We start from the raw sequence: 16,552 nt of genomic DNA on the forward strand, positions 1-16,552 counted from the left end.
CACTTTTAATGTCAAAAGATGCAAATTACATATATAACTCAAAGATCCAAGAGTGGCCTTATATTGTGGGCAGCCTAAGGAACACCTGTGCAATAATCATGCTGTCTAACTAGCATCTTGATATGCCACATCTGAGGTGGATGGATTATCTCAGCAAAGAAGTGCTCAATAACATAGTTTTAGACAGATTTGTGAACGATATTTGAGATTAATAAAAATGTTGTGTACATAAAAAAAGTCTTAGATCTTTGAGTTCAGCTCATAAAAAATGTGGGCAAAAACAAAAATGTTGCGTTTAAAATTTTGTTCAGCATAAAAACAGTTCTGTACTCTTTTGTATTTTTTTTACAGCAACAAAATCTTCAAATATTTGTTTCCTGTATTTTACTCTCATGCTATAAAACACATTTCATCATAACTCCTTTATAATCATCAGCATCTGTAAAATACTCTTAAAAAATCCCTTTATTAAGCCCTTATGTCTTCTGTGGAAACAGTTTCTATAAAACCATTTGAATCTGTCACTCATTCATCATCATAACACAGCTGCTACAATAGTATCATTCAAATTATAAACGTCATGCATGAAGTTATGATCATATTCCCGTTAACGTACATTTCCCTAAATGTATACATATTTATAATTTCTGAGTGTTCTTTGTGTAAACTATCACGTTCTGAGGTATTTTTCTATTTACATTTAGATCGTTGGCCAAAATCATAACAGACCATCGTTGCTTTATCCGGTGAACTCTCAAAAAACTATAAACTTAAGATTTCTTTTATCACAATCAAGCTGTTTGACTACAGACACATAAGAAGTGCGAGCGTACATGTTTTGAAATGGATATTGACTTATTTTTTCACTGTTGTGAACACATACCTGAGTTATCAGTCGCAGCTCATCAGTGTCTGGAGTAAACAGAGGGTCACTATGACAACTTCATGCATCCACATATCAATATTTTTATTGTTCATCAGCTGGAAAAAATCTTTCTGAAAGTGATTCCAATGATATTGTATCTCTATGCCTTTATTGTTGTAGTTGTGGCATGGACTCTGCTATTATTTAATATTGAGAATGATTTTTAGAACTATATCTTTATCGTTGTATTTTTAGTAATCGTCCTTGGTGTGAACGGCCTTTAGGGTGTGATTCAGTCATCCCCAGCTCCTGAGTTCGTGAATCAGTAGATCGTGTACACGAATTCGGTCACTGGTAAGTTCACTGATTCACTGCACGTTGGGACAGTGATCACTCGACTTCCAGTGACATCATTACGTACAGCATCAACGGACAACATAGTAGAACATCACCACTTGAATTAATAAACAACAGACAGTACCGATCTCTTTTTGATATTAATATTTATTATCTTTAAGCACATAGTTCTGTTACATATTCTTAAAAAATTTTAGCTGAATATAAATTATAAATGTTAAATAAATCTGTTCATTACCTGTCTAGTAATGTTTGTTTGTTGAAATGATCTTCTTTTTTTTGTTGAAATGTTGAAATTTATCTTCTTCCATCGAGTTGGTTGGTGTGATTTATGTTTTACGCTTCAGAAATGTTATGTTATTTCCGGTAAGGGAGCATAGTGAGTTCCGATGCATCCTAGTTGTTGCAGTGCATTGTGGGATTTTTCCGGGAGCGAACGTTCCAGTGTACTGGAAGGATTTCGCGATTGAGACTGTCCTTAAAATAGCCGACGCCCTGATCAATGCCCTGACTACTGAACAAGGGAGCTGATTGAGACACACCCTTAGTGTACAGAATTGACTTGGAATTGAATTGGCTTTTTTTTTTTTTGCTTTCATAAAATATAATAAATATAATATAAATGAAAAAAAAAACAAAAAAAAAAAAAAACACAAAACAGACATCACCATTGTGACTACCACACACACACACACACACACTCACACGCATTTAAATATTTAAAATGTATTACGGGCTTTTGGCTGTATGGGTATGACTGCAGTATGATGACCAGATGGGTTTTTTGTACCATTTCATTTAACATGTTAGTATTAGCATGAATCCTAAGTTAATTATGCTGAATCTAATGACAATTATTTTGTTTAGGGTGATGCTTGTAGCACAAGCAGTTCTAGGCTATTTTAGCCTAAAAGAGCAATGGAGATTAATATACTCAAGTGCACTAGGACTTTCACTCTTAGTTTAAAAACCGTATTGTAGAGTTCTTGTGTGTTTTAGAGCAGGAGTGAGATAGATGACAGGAATTTAAAGTGTTAGAGACACAGACATTAAAGGAAATGGAAGGGAAGGCTGTGCGTGAGCATCTTTCGTTTACTGTTATGGATTAATCGACCCTCCCTTGCAGTTAATGAGCTGCAGAGCTTAAAGAGAGACCAGCTCTTAGTAAGACAAAGCTAATAGCCGAGGAGAGTTTCATTACAGAGGGCAAGGTTTTTACCACCTCAGACATTAAAATGCTTCTTTTAAAATTCACAGTACCATTCTAAGTGTCTTATAATTACTGGAGCTCGTTTTGTTCAGGTGGGCTGTCATTGTCAGGACTAGAGAGATGGGAGAGATCGATCGTATCGAAGAGCTGATTCCTGGGAAGAGAGTGGCCCTCTTTATGAAACCATTCTCAGTTAATTGCTGCATCTCTTCTTGTATTATTTTTGTTCATTTTGTCATTTTATTGAATTTTATCAGGAAAATGATAAAGTGGAAGCCACATTCATATTGCAGGGTGAGAACAGGGGAACCAGATGGCCTTGTTAGTGCTTTTATTATGTACAGTAACACTTAGATGCGTTACTGTTTAGATCCAGCCCTTTGTTTATAATCTTTTCTTTTTCGAGTTCAGTGGAAGACCCAAATCAAAAAGGTTAGTTACTTAAAGGGTACATAACATGCACAGTGTTACCTAATCTCATGTTAATCTTGAGTACCTATAGAGTAGTACTGCATCCTTCATATATCAAAAAAGTCTTTAGTTTCATCATATTTGTAAAAGAAAAATACAGCTTTCCGATTCTTTCCGGAAGAAGCCGAGCTCCTGGAGGCGTGCCACGAGAGGAGCTCTAATACTGATGTTTCGTGTTGTTTCCATTAACATATATTCACTTATGTGCTGATTTCCAACAAAATACAGAAATCTGATTGCAATTGTACGAACATGAATGGGGACTTTTATCACAGGGACGTCTCCATGTTTTAATAGCAAATGATGTGCAAATCCAGCGTCGACTTGGGCCTTGTTTATAAAACATTCGTCACTCAGATGACCAGAACACACAAACGCACTTGATACACTCCGTTGCTTCCCTGGAAAAACAAACTGTATACACTGTTCATGTAACGCTGGGTTCTTTGGGAAGCTGAACACGGTAAACTTTCCCTCACATCCCAAAATGCACTTATTTGAAGGCATTCTCGAACAATTCCTACGCATCGCTGTCGACGATTTTGGTTAATGTGTGTGCGCGGGCGCGCCTTTCTGGGAGAAATGCTCATATAAGGAATTCCGTCATTAAATCCACAATTGAAAAAAACAAAAAAAAAACAAGCCGAAACTTGTACCAAACCGGAAGTAAGATTTTCGGCACATAAATTCTCAGTCATTCTTCTAAAAATTTTTTTTTAAACTTTGACCATGTTTAGCATGAGAATCCATCTCTTTAACACTGTGAACAACTCTGAATACACGAAACACCATTGTACCCCCCCCCCCCCCCCCCTTTAAGGAATCTAATTTCCACAGTTGCATAAAAATAAATAAATAAAGGTTATTACAACTTTGAATCTAAAAAAACTGACTTTTTTATTTATTTATTTTAACTATTTTGAGTGTATATCTCAATTCAGACTTTTTTAAAGTCGGAATTGTGAGATTAAAAGTCGCAATTGTCTTTTTTATTCTGTGACAGAAACAGTCTTTAATTTTAATAGCAGAGTTGTTTTTTTTTTTTTTTTTTAAAGCAGACTGTCCCTTTAAAACCATTCATTGCATTGTTAAATGTATGTTGTAGACTTATATTTATAGCAGTCAAACTAAAGTCATGACTAATTATCAGGAGAAATGGCATCCTGACAGTAAGTCCATTGGGATGCACGTCATGGCTCATAAACACAGGACCGTCCCATCTGGTCACCCTAGGTGAGCATAGCAGCTCAACGCATTGTAGCATATGCACTGACCATTATGGTTATGTGCCAGCTCTTATAAGTTGCATAATTATTTTAATCTTTGATTTCTGTGCATGTTTCTTTGTTTGTGTGTATTTTAACCCTCATTTGACAAGCATTAATGGAGCCAAACAGTTTTGTTTTATAAAGCATCATGATTCTGTATCCAGTCTATTAGCTGCCGCATGAGGCTATAAGCTCATGAGAAGGGGATGTTTCTGTATGTTCAGGGATAATCTGAATATCATTTTTAGTGAAGCATAAGGACATTTTTTTTTTCTGGAAATAAAAGTGTAGTCATTTTACAGTAAAGGCAGAGGTTTTACAGGGAGAACCGATGTGATCTCACGAGAATACATATGTATTTCACATAAAACGTTCTACAAAAAGTAGATCGATAGATGGATGGATGGATGTGTGTAATCTTCACCTGAGATCAGCTGAGAGAAACTGAGAGAGGACGAGTGATTTGGAGGGAGAGAGTTCATGTCAGAGTGCTCTATGAAGAGAAGCACCCTGCCAACTCTTAACTCTGCCAGTGGAGGCCGTTAGAATACTAATATCTCTCTCTTTATCTGTCCATCACAATCTCAAAAACCATTGGAAAATACAGAATAGAGGCATTTTGGTGATCATGTCCGAAGATTCAGTCAGCAACAAGACTTTTTTAAGTGTGAAATTGTTAGTGCTTACTGATAGTTAGGAGATGTTGGGAGAGGCCAGTGAGTTGAGAACTGTTGCGTTGTCGTGGCAACACCCTGCTGAGGGCTGCCAGGTTTCTGTCAGGTCCTTTGAGTCACAACACATACAGTACACACAAGAATGTGCACAGATACACACTTCACACTCTGAGATACAAATGTCAGTATCCTGCCTTTTGTGTGTGTGGCTCTACTTTCCTCCTTTATGGATAATTTACAGTGGTTTTACTTAAGTGACAGAAAATTGTTTGCTTAGTAATTTATAGTATGAAGAAGTGTGTGCATGCTTTTTATATATATAATTAAGTTATAAAGGACCATATTTTTTATCACTAGTCATAGTGCATTTATTTTTATTAATCCATTGCCTTTTTCCTAGTTATGCTTAGACTAAGAACTAAATAATATTGGTTTATGCAAGGAACATAATTCTAGATATTTATTTTGTCTGAAAACAGTTTTAAGGATGCTCAAATATTTTAGTGGAAAGCCAGATTGAAATTCAGTGAAAAACTACTTACTTTCCATATATCATTTTACATGTTGTTTGTTTGTATCAAAAAAGGATCTTTGCTTGTGTGTGTGTGTGTGTGTGTGTGTGTGTGTGTGTGTGTGTGTGTGTGTGTGTGTGTGTGTGTGTTTGTGTGTGCGTGTTTGTGTGTGCGTGTTTGTGTGTGCGTGTGTGCGGTTTTTATGGAATGGATGTTCACTTGTTTGCTCTTGTCAATTCATATAAAGCATGCTACAGCCTAATGCTTTTACTCTCTGACAGATGAAATGGATTTAGATTTTGAGATGGTGGTTTGCGTGTTTTCAGCCGGGCATGTTTGGAATCAAATGAAGTGCGTTAAATGATAAGCATTTATGTGGTGATGACAGCCTAATGCTGTCTCTGGGCTGAGTAGAGCAGAGCTTAGATTCTGAGAAAAGGGATTTTAAGTCAGGCAGAGGTAATGACAGCTCCTCACATCTGATCATGCACACTCGCAGTAATCCATTGTCTCTGCCTGTGATGATGAAACTCAGTTTGGTCTGGTCAGTGCCATATAGCACTGTGTGGTAAGGAGGAAAATACACAAGATTGGTCACACACACACACACACACACACACTCTCCCTCTCACACTCTCTCTCTCTCACACACACACACACACACACACACACTGTTCATTGACACAGACACAAATTGACACAGATTAGTGGTCTCTTAAAGGGCACTGTCACAACCATGACCTTTGACCTGTGTGCGTCAGATGACAGGCCCAGTCTCTCATGAGCAACAGACTGAGGTAATGATAGCGAGTCAGAAACACACAAACAGACAAACACACACACAGATAGATAGATAGATAGATAGATAGATAGATAGATAGATAGATAGATAGATAGATAGATACCACATCTCTTCTCCATATTTGTTTACTGTTGAATCTCATGAAACACAACCATGTTGCTGAAAGACTTGATAAATGGAAGATCCATGGAAAAGAGTGGAAAAAATAAAAATTGTATTCAATGATCATCTTACATAAGAGCCACTCAAAAACACATTTTCTGCTGTTTTTTTAAGCACTTTTCAACAAAAGAACTCAGATTGGCACAATTCAGTTCACAATAAACTTCCTGTATAGTTGCAAGGATGAAAATAAATAAATAAAAACAATTTCAGTGTTATTCCACTGGAGTGTTAGCAGTATGAAAATAATGGCTCCAAAAACTATTTGGATGCTGAAGCTGCACATAAAATATATGGATCTCATTGAATTCTAATGTAAAAAATCAATCCAAGACAGTGTAAATAAAAATTTTAACCAACAATTTTAAGAAAAAATGGTTTAATGTTTATATAAATATATAAATAAATTAATTAATGTATTCATTTATTAAAGCTACACAACCACTTGACTTCTAACTGTTGTCTTTCAATCAGGGTTTAAATCTTGTTATAGCACTGAAACAGTGTTCTTTTTGGCACTGGACAATTGTAAAAAAAAAATATAAATACCATTCTGATTCTACTCAACCTCAGCACTGCATTCAATATGGCGGATCACGATATACTGATTGACCGCCATGAACACTGGGCTGTTCTTAAGGGAAATAAAGTGGTTTAAATCATATCTCACTGGAAGATCCATCTCTGTCTGCACTGGGAAGGAAAATTCATCCAATTTGCCTCTTCTTTGGGGGGTACCTCAGGGTTCTATTCTTGCACCAATATTATTTTGCATTATATGTTATCTTTAGGATCTATGTTTTCAAAAATATAATGTATCCTTCCACAGTTATGTGGATGACACTCAGATCTATTTTATTATTAATAATTAATTGGCCTGTTTATAGGACACCAAAGCCTGGATGGCAGAATTTTTTTTAACTAAATTAAAATAAAACTGAGGTGATTGTGCTTGGCCCTATAAATCAGGAAGTGACCCAATGCTTAAAAGCTACCCTTCTGTCTGGTTAAATCTCAACGAGTAGAAAATGTAGTTTGTTTGTCAGACCTAAAAATGGACAAACAAATAAATTGTCATGAAGTCAAGGTGTTTTTTTTTTAATCTTCATATTTTAGCTAAAGTTAAACATTTTTATCGACTTTTGATTTTGAGAAAGTGATCATGGAGGTTGTTTTCTCACAAATAGCTTATTGTAATTCTCTTTATTTTGGAACTGTTAATAGAGCATAGGCACAGAATGCAGAAGTCAGAATGACTGAAATGGTTGCCAGTTCAATACAGAATTCACTATGAGATCCTATTACTTGTTTTTAAAGGACTATATTATTTTGTCCCTTTTTACCTTTCGAGTTTGTTGGCCTTTTACAATCCTTCCAGATATTTGACATCAGAAAATCTAAATCATCTTTGTTTTGTAAGAACTAAATAAAAACAAAAGGGTGACAGTGCTTTTCCTTGTGTTAGAATAACCTCCCTGTTTCTGTAAGGTCAGTAAAGTCACTACCTAAATGTAAGGCCTTATTAAAAGCATATCTTTTAGAGAAACTTTTGGCATCTACATGATGGGGTGTTTTTATTGGTTCCTTTGGCTATGACTCTGTGTGGCTCTCTGCATGTATTTTATATTTTGTGGTTTAATGTTTTTTTTTATGCGTTTGTATTAGTGATTGTGAAGCACTTTGGGCAACAGTGGTTGAATTGATGGTGCTATAAAAACTAACAAACATTGAGCTTTCACCAAGTCAATGGGTTTTTCTATTGGTTGCCATATATCTTTGATAACAGTAAGAAAACAGGATTTCAGAGTCCACCCATTGTCACATGAGAGATTAATAAAAGATTATAGACAGGTTACAGTTTAAATCGCATCACGTTGCTGCAAACATTCTCACTATGAAGCCAACCATCAAAAATAACATGCATTTGGCTTCTAAACTGTTTGTGCCATTTAATTAATTTTGCAGTAATTAAAGTGCTTTCTGTTCATGAACATGATTTCTTGCTCTGCTGGTGAGTGCTGTAAATTACCAAATGCTTTTTGATTTGAGTCGTATTTTACTTTGGTTCAGTTCAGAACCTCACCAAAATGGCAGCGGCAACATTTTGCATGCATCGAGTCAATCGGCATGTCTATTGTCAGGTCAAGGCTCTTTGAAGCCCATTTTGTTCTAATGCAATGTTTATGCTGGAGGCGGTTTTGATAGGCCCACAGGCGTTCAAATTGATGAAGCAACCAGAAGCCTTTCTTTCCAAAATTTGAGTCGAAATGAGACCATTAGTGATGCGAGATGTTGAGCGGAGTTCAGCTTTATGCAAATGCGCAGTGACATGTTGCAGCGCCTGCCAATGGGAGTGCAGACAATGTACTTCTCATTGCGATACAGTACAGCAACCTCAAGCATTGTAATCACTGTTGGTTTTAAAGGCCCTTTTGTCTTCAACAGCGGTCTTTCTCTATCTCTCTTTTGTCTGCTCCATCTGATAGCTGCAGATTTAATTTAGCTCATCTTCCATCCCTCTTTATGGCCGAATGTATGCAGATCATGATTTTAATTAACATTACAGAAGAAGATTTTCCCGCAAGGCTAAACGTTTTGCGTGTGGATGTGACTCACTTTGTAAAGTGCGTGTGTTGTGATATATTTGATATTCCTTGAACTGAAGTTAATCAAAACGGCTGTGGAAAAGGCCATGATGTTCTTTGTCCTCCCAGACCCCACACCCATGAATATGCAGACTCATGTAGCTTATTTCCTTTAGAATTCATTTTCATTTTCAATTACGGCGTATAAAGTGCAATCTCACGCTTTTAATGTACATGTGCGAGAGCACAATGGCGGAACTATAATCTAGACATAACACAGTTGTATTGCCATTTACTTACACGTGCTGTAAAGATTGACAAAACACAAATGATTTCCTTGAAATTTAAATTGGACACATTAAAACGTCAAAACTTTCAAGGACAAAGAGGGTTGGTTTCTATGATGCTGAGTTTAGAGAGTTTTGGTTAAGTCTTTTGCTTTGGTTTGTTTGTTTGCTGTTTGTGAGAGGCTAGCGAAATTTGTGTGGGAATTACTGGGTGATGAAGCTAACACCGATGGACTCTGACTAAGCGGCTGTCTCAGCTTCAGACGGCTCGCCTACAGACTGTTCACGGATCGTCTGATGCATATTTCACACAAAAATGTCTTTGCAAAGCATCAGGGAACAGTCTAATATGCTGGTTTGATGCAATTTTTGGCAGTTAGGATGCAGGCAATCTATTCAGTGCCTGATTAGAAATTGCCTTTTGATGTATGTTTTCTGAATGTAATTATAGTTTAAAAGACATTAAGGGTAATATGCCTTACATGATAGCATATAACAGAAGGTAAAGATAGTAATATTAAACATTTTACATTTTTTATTTATTTACTGTAGATTATTATTTACATTTTTTTCCTCTCCTTCTCTCTTAGAAAGGCAAAAATACACAACTTTTCTGGCAGTATTAAAACGTTGACCTAGAAAATCAATTGGACTTTTCTCAAATTAAAAAGTTCTAACATTTCTGGTAAAAACTATTTGGTTTCTGACAATGTATACAAGTAGGCATGTGCCATATTACAATTTTGGGCGATCAGTAAATAGTTATTTTCAGGTTATGGTTGATGTTAAAATTGTGTAAGAAAGCAATAAAACTCCAAATAAATCTATAAAAACATAATTAAATATATTATTAAACGATGGGGGACATGAACATGCACTATTGAATATTCAATATTTACTGATACCAAAATAATAATAGTAATAATAAAATCCCTAATATGTACTGATAAATAGTTTATGGCTACTTGAAAGACTTGAAATATTTAAAGGGATACTTCACACAAAAATGGAAGTTGTCATCATCTACCCTCATGTTGTTCCAAACATGTTTTACTTTATTAGTTCTATGGAACACAAAAGAAGAAATTTTTCTTTTTTTTTTTCGTTTTAGTGGTCACCAAAACAGTTTGGTTACCAACACTCTTCAAAATATATTCTCCTGTGTTCCACAGAATAAAGAAACTCATAGGTTTGGAACAACATGAGGCTGAGTAAATTGTATATTTTTTGTAAACTATCCCATAAAGAGTTTTTTTTTTTTTTTTTTTGGTTTTGTAAGGAGTCAAATTGTGCTTGATTGTTTATACTTTCAAAGGTGATGATCCTAAACTGCTGTGTAAACCAGCTTCATACCGTTATTCCGAAGCCAGCTACATGAGTGTACATATAAACATGTTCAATCGAAAACCTGCTCTATTGACTGATGTTTCAGCATCCATGCATGAGCGATGTTTCTTTTCCCTGCTCGCTGTAATGGCTTTATTGCTCTTTTGAGGAATAAACGCCCGTTCCTCCCAGCCCGGCCTGAATGAGTCCGTCTGCGAGCTGGGCTTTGTGCCAGTTGATCTCAGCTTTCAACAACCAGGCTTCTCTTAGTTTGAACAGAAAAGCTGGCTGGATTTATTTTTTCTTTTTGTGTCTGCTTTGACAGAACGCTGCAGAGAGACATCCCCAAACCAATTAATGCTCTTAATGCCGGAGCCACGTGCTCCTAATTCGCAAGGTCAATTAGAAAAAGTTTGTAGTGTTAATGCCAAATAAAAACCCAGTCCCACTGCAGGTTCCGGGTGCTTTTGTGCTACCTTTGTTGTTCATTGCTTAATTTTTTCATGACTTGTTCCCTCGTTTCTAGTCCATAGTTCCTCTCCGTCATCGTTTCTTTGCTGAGCTGACCCTTGTAGCGCCTGGGACTGAGAGAAAGGGCCCTGAATTAATTCATGTCATGCTGAACAGGCGCGAGACAATTAGCGGAAAATGTCGCTGTGAGAATAGCATTTTGCAGTGTCAGAAAGCCAGTGCACATGCAGGTTTGTCTGGGAGTGTTTTATTTATATGTGTGTGCTTTAAGGATGTGTTTTTTAAGCATAAGCATAATGGTATTTATTTATTTATTTACCTAATTTTGACTATCACTTTAGTTTTTAGATTAATCATGCAAAAATTATTTCTGCACTTTTGCACATTTATTTTATTGTTTAGTTGTTGTTTTTCTGTTCACTAGATAGATAGATGTTTTTATATCTCTAAATATAATCTTTCTATCAAATATAAATTATAATTAGTCTAAACTTTTAATATAAATATTGACAAAATAGTATAGATTTGTAATATTACAAAATAGTACATAACCTAAAAATAATTAATCAGCCAACTTTAATATTGTGCATGCCTGCTACAAGCCAGACAACTCTAGCAAATAGTTTTTCATAAGCTTTTTTTTTTTTAAGCATTTCACTTTCATATTTTCAGTTTAGTTGGTATCCATTTTTTAAATTATTTTTTATTAATAATAATAATGATGATACTACTACTACTACAACTACTAATAATTATTATTATTATTATAAACAATCAAATAATACAAGAAAAAAGCTTGTATTTTGCCCTCAGATGCTGTTACAGGAGAGTGAAGGAACTTGTGAGATCTGTGTGTGCATTAGTGAGCGATGTGTTTGTATGTTTGAAGATCTTTGTGTGATATCTGTCAGGTAAAAGAAGTTTGGTTCCTTGCAATGTAAACTGTTAACGGTCCATGAAAGATCTGAGATGCCGTAATTCAAGTTTGTGTGTGAAGGTGTTGGTTCACGTCTGTATATGCTGACTGTCTGTAGGGGTGGTCAATTTTCAGGCTTCAATCTCTTGGTTGCCTCCTCAGGCTTGGCCCACAGCTACAGTGATGGAGGTCTTCTCAGACAAACCACAGCAGAAGCCTGAAGCCAGCGCTTGGCTGTTGTGTGTGTTGTGTTAGAGCGCTCGCCCTCAGGGGCTGTCTTTCAGCTACAGGTATTTTACAGCAGATGTCGGCCCACTTTTTTAGTGTTCAAGAGTCTGCATGTTTGATGGTTCAGCAAACACAATAATCTACTACTTAGCATAAAATGAACACTCTTGTAAAATGAAGCCGCGTACGTCTTAATTTAAAACCTGTCTCATGTTCTGGTAAAAGATTACTACAAAATATAATTTCTAACACTCCTCACACTTTTACTGCCGTGCACTTAGAATGGAAGTCCAGTGGAAGCACGTCCAAATGCAGTATAAAGTATCCTTAATCCCACCTTTGTAGTATTCAAAAGAATATTATATTAGTTATAGTATATTATAAGTGTATTATATATGGATATATCTTCCTGGTATATAGTATATTAAAAGAACCAAAATTGTCCACATTAGAAGTGTGATTTAAACAACTTTACATATTGTATATACATAACTTTTTTTTTTTTTTAAAGAAATTATGACTTTTATCCAGTAAAGATGCAATAAAGGGATTCAAATTGACAGTAAAGCCATTTCAAATACAGGAAATGTTGTTCTTTTAAACTTCTTATTCATCAGAGAATCCTGAAAAAAAGGAAGAAGAATCACAGTTTCCACAAAAATAGCACAAATTCATTGATGATAATAAGAAATGTTTTTTTGCACCAATTCAACATATTAGAATAGCTTCTGAAGGATCATGCGCCACTGAAGACTGGAGTAATGATCCTGAAAATGCAGCTATGCATCATACGAATAAATTGCATTTTAAAATATATTAAAATAGAACAGTTATTTTAAATTGTAATCTTAGTTTACAATGTTACTGTTTTTTTTACTTTTTTGTAAATAAATGCAGCATTGGTGAGCATTAGTGACTACTTTTGTAAAATAAAATAAAATAACAAAAATGACAAATCTTAACCAACCCCAAATAATACAATGTATGTAAACATAAGAACACACACACACACACACACACACACACATTTATATTTGTGTGTGTATAAATGTTTTAATATTTTTACGTAGTAAGAAAAAAATTATGAATTAATTAATTTAATTAATGAATGGGGTGGTGTTGGTGCACTGGATAAGACACATGCCTTTGGTGTGAGAGACCCGGGTTCGAATCCACTTTGAGACACCAATGTGTTCCTTAGCAAGACACTTAACCCCTGTTTGCTCCAGAGGCGTGCGACCTCTGACATATATAGCAATTGTAAGTTGCTTTGGATAAAAGCTTCATCTAAATTAATAAATGTAAATGAATAAGTAAGTGCTTTTTCTTTTCATTTGGAGTGACCACTCCATTGACTTTTCACTGTAAGCATCTGACTGTAAATGCCTTTTTGTTTTCTTTTTAATAAATTTAGTCTAAATGATTTTGTGAGATAATTGGAGTTTAATTCTGGATATTAAATTTTCCAGCATGAGTATCCACGTGCAGGAGTTTTACCGTCTGTTGTTTTGGTGAATATGAGTGGGCTGCAGGTGTCAGAGGTCATGGCTGTAGTGCTTGTTGCCGTGGCGTTGTGCGGGATGAGTGAGGCAGTGGAGTGTGTGTGTGTGTGTGTGTGTGTGTCATATGGACTGGGTCAGAAGCTGTCCGTCAAACACCCACACCTTCACACATTCTGCTGTGTGTGTGTGTGTGTGTGGCAGGGGCTCCGTACCAAATGTTCCTCTGATGATATGTGTATCCTTCTCTTCTCTTCTCTTCTCTTCTCTTCTCTTCTCTTCTCTTCTCTTCTCTTCTCTTCTCTTCTCTTCTCTTCTCTTCTCTTCTCTCCCCTGCTCCACCTCTCCCTATATGTCTATTCTTCTCTCTGCCCATTATTTATTAAACGACTAAATGAATACGTCCACAGGTGAGTAGATGGCTAGATAAAAGAACAGAGTAATAAAGCAGACCTGACCCTTTAAACTTTTAATAAGCTGTACAGCATCTAATTAATTTTTTCAAAGACTGCGGATTTTCAGGAACAGAGGTTTGATTTCACACGTGGCGTAGGTCACACTTCTTCGCGTAGAATTATCCTGTCCTCCCTCATTAAAGGAGAGACACTCTCCCTCCCTCTCTCACACTACACGTTGAAAATCTCACACCTCCTTTTATTAATTTACTGCCATTCCTTCATTCATCCATCTTTACATGTAAATGTATAAGTGTGGCAATCACACCCACATCTTAAATTCTCCATATAGTCCTTGTTTGCCCTGTAATTCATATTCATGAGCTTGATGCATATGAATGGAATGCAAATAACAGCTAAATGTGAAGAGGTACAACCAGGTCCATTGTGAGCCGAAACGTCCCATCTGTCACGGGCATAATGCCAGTTAATCAAATAATTAACGACAGATTACACTGATCTAGTGCTGACATGAAATATTGCTGGGTGGAGAGCATGTGAACGTTGTGTGCTGATCTCATTGCAATCCATAACCCAAAAAGAAACATATTAGCTTCCTAAAGGGGTTATACTGTTATTGTATTGTCTTTTTAGATTGTTCTAAAAGTTTTAACAATCTGTTTAGTTCTAAACTACTGTAAGAAACCTTGAATAACCTTAAAAATTTGCTTCAGAGCAAAACAATAGTGTGGAATATGACTCATTAAGGCGCAGCATGAAATGTGCCTCTATTTTCTTCGTTTGTGTCAGCAGCGCTACACTGTTTCATCAGTTCATCAGATGACATCTGAGAGAAAAAGAGTCCTGATCTCTGGGGTCCTTAATGATAAATGAGTACTGGAATCAGCTCAGTTATTTATTCAGAGAGATAAACCTGGCCTGGAAAAGTCAACTGAATTTATTCACCACTCTCTGCCATAACTCAGAATCCCTGAATGGAAAGACCAGCGTGACCCTAGTATTTCACCCTTGTATCGTGTGTCTTTTATTTTGACGGGTTGCAAAATAAAAGAATACCTTTACAATTCTGTGCATGTGATATGATGCTTTTGCTCAAATCAAACGGTCAGATGCTCATGAAGTTACTCTAAGAGCAGTTCTGGAGATGTTCTTCATGTGTTTTCGTCCTCATTTAGTGAGACGACAGACGCTGAAATCACCGCGAGCATCACGTGCGCTACACTGTGAATTCCTATGAATGGATTCCATGATTCTGTCCACATTTTCTGCATCGCGGAAATCATAGGGCCCTACAATTATACCAGTACAATTTATACTCTCACACTTGAACTGCTTCTGTTATTGAACACTCAAGTGATTATCTGATCAAAATAAAAGAGCAGTGCTCAGTCCAGGAGAACTCACCGGTATCACACACACTCCGGGCGCGTCGCATTCAACTTGAACAGCGGTCTAAAACTGTTTATTTATTCACCAAATGGACACAAGTTTACTTCAATAATGAACAGAGACAAAGATAAGTTTGAAGTTCAGTGTTTAAAAAATGGAGCAAACGGAAAGAGCAATCTATATTCTAGCTCTATAAATGACAAATACAGACTTTATTACAGCCACAGAAAGACAAACGTTTAGATGGAAATGTTCAATATACAATTCAGTATTTACATTACCAATGATTCAGGTCGAATATAATGTAAGCACAACAGACCCAACCCGGGAAACTATCAGCCGCTCCAGCAACGTACGAAACGCAGAAAACTATCGGCATGTATTTTTGCAGATAACCGATTGTTCCATCAATTAACTATCGGTGCCGATTAATCTGCAAAATCGATAAATCGGTCGACCTCTAGTTTAGATCAGCTTTTTCTCAAACCTAAAGCTTAACCAGTGAAAAGACATGTATTGATGTTATTTATTTGCATTTAGTTGCATCCACTTGGCTTAATATCTAAATGACGGGCACGTTTGAACACAAAAACAGGATACGCAAGCATTGAAATGGACAGAAGGTCTAGACAAGTTTTTTTCTAAGTTGAACTTACATAGAAAATACACACCCCCATTTAAAATAATCACACTTTATCAATGCGTAGAAGCACAGTTAAGTCTATTATTAAGAAGTGGAAGTTACTTGGTACAACTCAACTCCCTGGATCAGGACGTCTCTCAAAACTGGATGAAAGAGCAGGAGGAAACTGGTCAGAGAGGCGACCCAGAGGCCTGCAGCAACTCTGAAGCAGTTGCAGGAATTTATGGCAAAGAGTGGTTATTGTGTGCATGTGACAGCAATATCACAAATTATCCATAAATGTGGCTTGTATGGGAGGATTGCAAGAAGAAAAGCCACTCCTCGAGAAAGGCAACATGCAGTAACTACTGAGCTTTGCCAAAACACATCTTAAAGATTCTGAGGCAGATGAGACTAAAATTGAATTATTTGGCCTCAACATCAAACAATATGTCTGCCCTCTGCCAGAAAGTTGTCAAAGGGAAGAAGGCT

The 16,552-nt window shown here is 36.3% G+C and overlaps 1 protein-coding gene across 3 annotated transcripts in view; it reads left to right on the forward strand.

Moving 5' to 3' along the window:
* The window catches only part of LOC127935138 (ephrin type-B receptor 1-like), a 216,419-nt gene that overhangs the window by 132,016 nt on the left and 67,851 nt on the right, over positions 1-16,552 (forward strand). The gene's annotated exons all lie outside the window — the stretch shown is intronic.

Source organism: Carassius gibelio, chromosome A2 (genome assembly GCF_023724105.1).
Source record: "Carassius gibelio isolate Cgi1373 ecotype wild population from Czech Republic chromosome A2, carGib1.2-hapl.c, whole genome shotgun sequence".
NCBI lineage: Eukaryota > Metazoa > Chordata > Actinopteri > Cypriniformes > Cyprinidae > Carassius > Carassius gibelio.